The sequence below is a fragment of the Coffea eugenioides genome, unplaced genomic scaffold (genome assembly GCF_003713205.1).
Source record: "Coffea eugenioides isolate CCC68of unplaced genomic scaffold, Ceug_1.0 ScVebR1_1095;HRSCAF=1893, whole genome shotgun sequence".
Taxonomy (NCBI): Eukaryota; Viridiplantae; Streptophyta; class Magnoliopsida; order Gentianales; family Rubiaceae; genus Coffea; species Coffea eugenioides.
In genome coordinates, this window is record NW_020861471.1 from 26402 (window position 1) to 32401 (window position 6000).

The 6000-nt window shown below is 42.9% G+C and overlaps 11 non-coding genes across 11 annotated transcripts; all 11 read right to left on the bottom strand.

Moving 5' to 3' along the window:
- Positions 1-74: 74 nt before the first annotated feature.
- On the bottom strand, positions 75-193 carry LOC113754858. The gene has a single exon (XR_003465415.1). It is a non-coding gene; the product is annotated as a 5S ribosomal RNA (ribosomal RNA).
- Positions 194-608: 415 nt separating this feature from the next.
- Positions 609-727, bottom strand: LOC113754879. The gene has a single exon (XR_003465434.1). It is a non-coding gene; the product is annotated as a 5S ribosomal RNA (ribosomal RNA).
- Positions 728-1143: 416 nt separating this feature from the next.
- On the bottom strand, positions 1144-1262 carry LOC113754885. Its single transcript, XR_003465440.1, has one exon. It is a non-coding gene; the product is annotated as a 5S ribosomal RNA (ribosomal RNA).
- Positions 1263-1677: 415 nt separating this feature from the next.
- LOC113754862 lies at positions 1678-1797 on the bottom strand. Its single transcript, XR_003465418.1, has one exon. It is a non-coding gene; the product is annotated as a 5S ribosomal RNA (ribosomal RNA).
- Positions 1798-2212: 415 nt separating this feature from the next.
- Positions 2213-2331, bottom strand: LOC113754869. Its single transcript, XR_003465425.1, has one exon. It is a non-coding gene; the product is annotated as a 5S ribosomal RNA (ribosomal RNA).
- Positions 2332-2747: 416 nt separating this feature from the next.
- LOC113754886 lies at positions 2748-2866 on the bottom strand. Its single transcript, XR_003465441.1, has one exon. It is a non-coding gene; the product is annotated as a 5S ribosomal RNA (ribosomal RNA).
- A 415-nt stretch (positions 2867-3281) lies between these two features.
- LOC113754860 lies at positions 3282-3400 on the bottom strand. Its single transcript, XR_003465416.1, has one exon. It is a non-coding gene; the product is annotated as a 5S ribosomal RNA (ribosomal RNA).
- Positions 3401-3815: 415 nt separating this feature from the next.
- On the bottom strand, positions 3816-3934 carry LOC113754870. Its single transcript, XR_003465426.1, has one exon. It is a non-coding gene; the product is annotated as a 5S ribosomal RNA (ribosomal RNA).
- A 421-nt stretch (positions 3935-4355) lies between these two features.
- LOC113754887 lies at positions 4356-4474 on the bottom strand. The gene has a single exon (XR_003465442.1). It is a non-coding gene; the product is annotated as a 5S ribosomal RNA (ribosomal RNA).
- A 415-nt stretch (positions 4475-4889) lies between these two features.
- LOC113754861 lies at positions 4890-5008 on the bottom strand. The gene has a single exon (XR_003465417.1). It is a non-coding gene; the product is annotated as a 5S ribosomal RNA (ribosomal RNA).
- A 416-nt stretch (positions 5009-5424) lies between these two features.
- LOC113754871 lies at positions 5425-5543 on the bottom strand. Its single transcript, XR_003465427.1, has one exon. It is a non-coding gene; the product is annotated as a 5S ribosomal RNA (ribosomal RNA).
- Between the last annotated feature and the right edge of the window lie 457 nt (positions 5544-6000).

Consider the following 6000-nt stretch of genomic DNA (forward strand, 5'->3'; position numbering starts at 1 on the left):
ATCTTTCTGACGGAGCTAAATTACTACAGGATAAAGAACGAATAGGAAATTTGGATTTCGAAACAAAAAAAATAGGGGTGCAACACGAGAACTTCCCAGGGGGTCACCCATTCTAGTACTACTCTCGCCCAAACACGCTTAACTTCGGAGTTCTGATGGGATCCGGTGCATTAGGGCTGGAATGATCGCACCCGCCATGTTTCTTTCGCTTTATTCTTTTAAACTACCCCGTCCTGCGAAGCAGTGTGGCTTTTCTAGACCGGAATTCATTTTAAGCGTTAATTGAAGCATTTTCCTCTTATCCTTTTATTTATTTACTTTATATTTTTTTTTGTTATTGATTTGCACCCTGTTTTTTTCCATCATCCCGCAACTCTAAATTATCATGAAATGAATCCTTCACGCTTGCGGTGATACGTTTGCGCCGACAAATTTGAACGACGATCCGGTCTTTGATCGAGCCGTACCGTTCCTGATTTGTCTCGCGCCTTCAGATCCGCCTACATCCTTCGACAAGAAGCAAAATATAAAGCAATCGTTTCAACGGAGATAAATTACTACAGGATAAACAACGAATAGGAAATTTGAATTTCGAAAGAAAAAAGAGAGGGGTGCAACACGAGGACTTCCCAGGGGGTCACCGATCCTGGTACTACTCTCGCCCAAGCATGCTTAACTTCGGAGTCCTGATGGGATCCGGTGCATTAGTGCTGGTATTATCGCACCCGCCATGTTCCTTTCGCTTTATTCTTTTAAACCATCCCGTCCTGCGAAGCAGTGTGGTTTTTCTAGACCGGAATTCCTTTTAAGCGTCAATTCAAGTATTTTCCTCTTACCCTTTTTTTTATTTGCTTTCATATTTTTTTTTGTTATTGATTTGCACCCTGTTTTTTTTCATCATCCCGCAACCCCAAATTATCATGAAATCAATCCTTCACGCTTGCGGTGATACGTTTGCGCCGACAAATTTGAGCGGCGATCCGGGCTTTGATCGAGCCGTACCGTTCCTGATTTGTCTCGCGCCTTCAGATCCTCCTTCACGCTTCGACAAGAAGCAAAATATTAAGCAATCGTTCCGACGGAGCTTAATTACTACAGGATAAAGAACGAATAGGAAATTTGGATTTCGAAACAAAAAAGAGAGGGGTGCAACACGAGGACTTCCCAGGGGGTCACCAATCCAAGTACTACTCTCGCCCAAACACGCTTAATTTCGAAGTTCTGATGGGATCCGGTGCATTAGTGCTGGTATGATCGCACCCGCCATATTCCTTTCGCTTTATTCTTTTAAACTACCCCGTCCTGCGAAGCAGTGTGGCTTTTCTAGACCGAAATTCATTTTAAGCGTCAATTCAAGCATTTTCCTCTTATCCTTTTATTTATTTGCTTTCATATATTTTTTTTTATTGATTTGCACCCTGTTTTTTTCCCTCATCGCGCAAGTCTAAATTGTCATGAAATCAATCCATCACGCATGCGGTGATATATTTGCGCCGACAACTTTGGGCGACGATCCGGGGTTTGATCGAACCGTACCGTTCCTGATTTGTCTCGCGCCTTCAGACTCGCCTTCATGCTTCGACAAGAAGCAAAATATGAAGCAATCTTTCTGACGGAGCTAAATTACTACAGGATAAAGAACGAATAGGAAATTTGGATTTCGAAACAAAAAAAATAGGGGTGCAACAACGAGAACTTCCCAGGGGGTCACCCATTCTAGTACTACTCTCGCCCAAACACGCTTAACTTCGGAGTTCTGATGGGATCCGGTGCATTAGGGCTGGAATGATCGCACCCGCCATGTTTCTTTCGCTTTATTCTTTTAAACTACCCCGTCCTGCGAAGCAGTGTGGCTTTTCTAGACCGGAATTCATTTTAAGCGTTAATTGAAGCATTTTCCTCTTATCCTTTTATTTATTTATTTTATATTTTTTTTTGTTATTGATTTGCACCCTGTTTTTTTCCATCATCCCGCAACTCTAAATTATCATGAAATGAATCCTTCACGCTTGCGGTGATACGTTTGCGCCGACAAATTTGAACGACGATCCGGTCTTTGATCGAGCCGTACCGTTCCTGATTTGTCTCGCGCCTTCAGATCCGCCTACATCCTTCGACAAGAAGCAAAATATAAAGCAATCGTTTCAACGGAGATAAATTACTACAGGATAAACAACGAATAGGAAATTTGGATTTCGAAAGAAAAAAGAGAGGGGTGCAACACGAGGACTTCCCAGGGGGTCACCGATCCTAGTACTACTCTCGCCCAAGCATGCTTAACTTCGGAGTCCTGATGGGATCCGGTGCATTAGTGCTGGTATGATCGCACCCGCCATGTTCCTTTCGCTTTATTCTTTTAAACCATCCCGTCCTGCGAAGCAGTGTGGTTTTTCTAGACCGGAATTCCTTTTAAGCGTCAATTCAAGTATTTTCCTCTTACCCTTTTTTTTATTTGCTTTCATATTTTTTTTTGTTATTGATTTGCACCCTGTTTTTTTTCATCATCCCGCAACCCCAAATTATCATGAAATCAATCCTTCACGCTTGCGGTGATACGTTTGCGCCGACAAATTTGAGCGGCGATCCGGGCTTTGATCGAGCCGTACCGTTCCTGATTTGTCTCGCGCCTTCAGATCCTCCTTCACGCTTCGACAAGAAGCAAAATATTAAGCAATCGTTCCGACGGAGCTTAATTACTACAGGATAAAGAACGAATAGGAAATTTGGATTTCGAAACAAAAAAGAGAGGGGTGCAACACGAGGACTTCCCAGGGGGTCACCAATCCAAGTACTACTCTCGCCCAAACACGCTTAATTTCGAAGTTCTGATGGGATCCGGTGCATTAGTGCTGGTATGATCGCACCCGCCATATTCCTTTCGCTTTATTCTTTTAAACTACCCCGTCCTGCGAAGCAGTGTGGCTTTTCTAGACCGAAATTCATTTTAAGCGTCAATTCAAGCATTTTCCTCTTATCCTTTTATTTATTTGCTTTCATATATTTTTTTTTATTGATTTGCACCCTGTTTTTTTCCCTCATCGCGCAAGTCTAAATTGTCATGAAATCAATCCATCACGCATGCGGTGATATATTTGCGCCGACAACTTTGGGCGACGATCCGGGGTTTGATCGAACCGTACCGTTCCTGATTTGTCTCGCGCCTTCAGACTCGCCTTCATGCTTCGACAAGAAGCAAAATATGAAGCAATCTTTCTGACGGAGCTAAATTACTACAGGATAAAGAACGAATAGGAAATTTGGATTTCGAAACAAAAAAAATAGGGGTGCAACACGAGAACTTCCCAGGGGGTCACCCATTCTAGTACTACTCTCGCCCAAACACGCTTAACTTCGGAGTTCTGATGGGATCCGGTGCATTAGGGCTGGAATGATCGCACCCGCCATGTTTCTTTCGCTTTATTCTTTTAAACTACCCCGTCCTGCGAAGCAGTGTGGCTTTTCTAGACCGGAATTCATTTTAAGCGTTAATTGAAGCATTTTCCTCTTATCCTTTTATTTATTTACTTTATATTTTTTTTTGTTATTGATTTGCACCCTGTTTTTTTCCATCATCCCGCAACTCTAAATTATCATGAAATGAATCCTTCACGCTTGCGGTGATACGTTTGCGCCGACAAATTTGAACGACGATCCGGTCTTTGATCGAGCCGTACCGTTCCTGATTTGTCTCGCGCCTTCAGATCCGCCTACATCCTTCGACAAGAAGCAAAATATAAAGCAATCGTTTCAACGGAGATAAATTACTACAGGATAAACAACGAATAGGAAATTTGGATTTCGAAAGAAAAAAGAGAGGGGTGCAACACGAGGACTTCCCAGGGGGTCACCGATCCTAGTACTACTCTCGCCCAAGCATGCTTAACTTCGGAGTCCTGATGGGATCCGGTGCATTAGTGCTGGTATGATCGCACCCGCCATGTTCCTTTCGCTTTATTCTTTTAAACCATCCCGTCCTGCGAAGCAGTGTGGTTTTTCTAGACCGGAATTCCTTTTAAGCGTCAATTCAAGTATTTTCCTCTTACCCTTTTTTTTATTTGCTTTCATATTTTTTTTTGTTATTGATTTGCACCCTGTTTTTTTTCATCATCCCGCAACCCCAAATTATCATGAAATCAATCCTTCACGCTTGCGGTGATACGTTTGCGCCGACAAATTTGAGCGGTGATACGATCCGGGCTTTGATCGAGCCGTACCGTTCCTGATTTGTCTCGCGCCTTCAGATCCTCCTTCACGCTTCGACAAGAAGCAAAATATTAAGCAATCGTTCCGACGGAGCTTAATTACTACAGGATAAAGAACGAATAGGAAATTTGGATTTCGAAACAAAAAAGAGAGGGGTGCAACACGAGGACTTCCCAGGGGGTCACCAATCCAAGTACTACTCTCGCCCAAACACGCTTAATTTCGAAGTTCTGATGGGATCCGGTGCATTAGTGCTGGTATGATCGCACCCGCCATATTCCTTTCGCTTTATTCTTTTAAACTACCCCGTCCTGCGAAGCAGTGTGGCTTTTCTAGACCGAAATTCATTTTAAGCGTCAATTCAAGCATTTTCCTCTTATCCTTTTATTTATTTGCTTTCATATATTTTTTTTTATTGATTTGCACCCTGTTTTTTTCCCTCATCGCGCAAGTCTAAATTGTCATGAAATCAATCCATCACGCTTGCGGTGATATATTTGCGCCGACAACTTTGGGCGACGATCCGGGGTTTGATCGAACCGTACCGTTCCTGATTTGTCTCGCGCCTTCAGACTCGCCTTCATGCTTCGACAAGAAGCAAAATATGAAGCAATCTTTCTGACGGAGCTAAATTACTACAGGATAAAGAACGAATAGGAAATTTGGATTTCGAAACAAAAAAAATAGGGGTGCAACACGAGAACTTCCCAGGGGGTCACCCATTCTAGTACTACTCTCGCCCAAACACGCTTAACTTCGGAGTTCTGATGGGATCCGGTGCATTAGGGCTGGAATGATCGCACCCGCCATGTTTCTTTCGCTTTATTCTTTTAAACTACCCCGTCCTGCGAAGCAGTGTGGCTTTTCTAGACCGGAATTCATTTTAAGCGTTAATTGAAGCATTTTCCTCTTATCCTTTTATTTATTTACTTTATATTTTTTTTTTGTTATTGATTTGCACCCTGTTTTTTTCCATCATCCCGCAACTCTAAATTATCATGAAATGAATCCTTCACGCTTGCAGTGATACGTTTGCGCCGACAAATTTGAACGACGATCCGGTCTTTGATCGAGCCGTACCGTTCCTGATTTGTCTCGCGCCTTCAGATCCGCCTACATCCTTCGACAAGAAGCAAAATATAAAGCAATCGTTTCAACGGAGATAAATTACTACAGGATAAACAACGAATAGGAAATTTGGATTTCGAAAGAAAAAAGAGAGGGGTGCAACACGAGGACTTCCCAGGGGGTCACCGATCCTAGTACTACTCTCGCCCAAGCATGCTTAACTTCGGAGTCCTGATGGGATCCGGTGCATTAGTGCTGGTATGATCGCACCCGCCATGTTCCTTTCGCTTTATTCTTTTAAACCATCCCGTCCTGCGAAGCAGTGTGGTTTTTCTAGACCGGAATTCCTTTTAAGCGTCAATTCAAGTATTTTCCTCTTACCCTTTTTTTTATTTGCTTTCATATTTTTTTTTGTTATTGATTTGCACCCTGTTTTTTTCCCTCATCGCGCAACTCTAAATTGCCATGAAATCAATCCATCACGCTTGCGCTGATACATTTGCGCCGACAAATTTGAGCGACGATCCGGGTTTTGATCGAGCCGTACCGTTCCTGATTTGTCTCGCGCCTTCAGATCCGCCTTCATTCGTCGACAAGAAGCAAAATATGAAGCAATCGTTCCGACGGAGCTAAATTACTACAGGATAAAGAACGAATACGAAATTTGGATTTCGAAACAAAAAAAAGAGGGGTGCAACACGAGAACTTCCCAGGGGGTCACCCATTCTA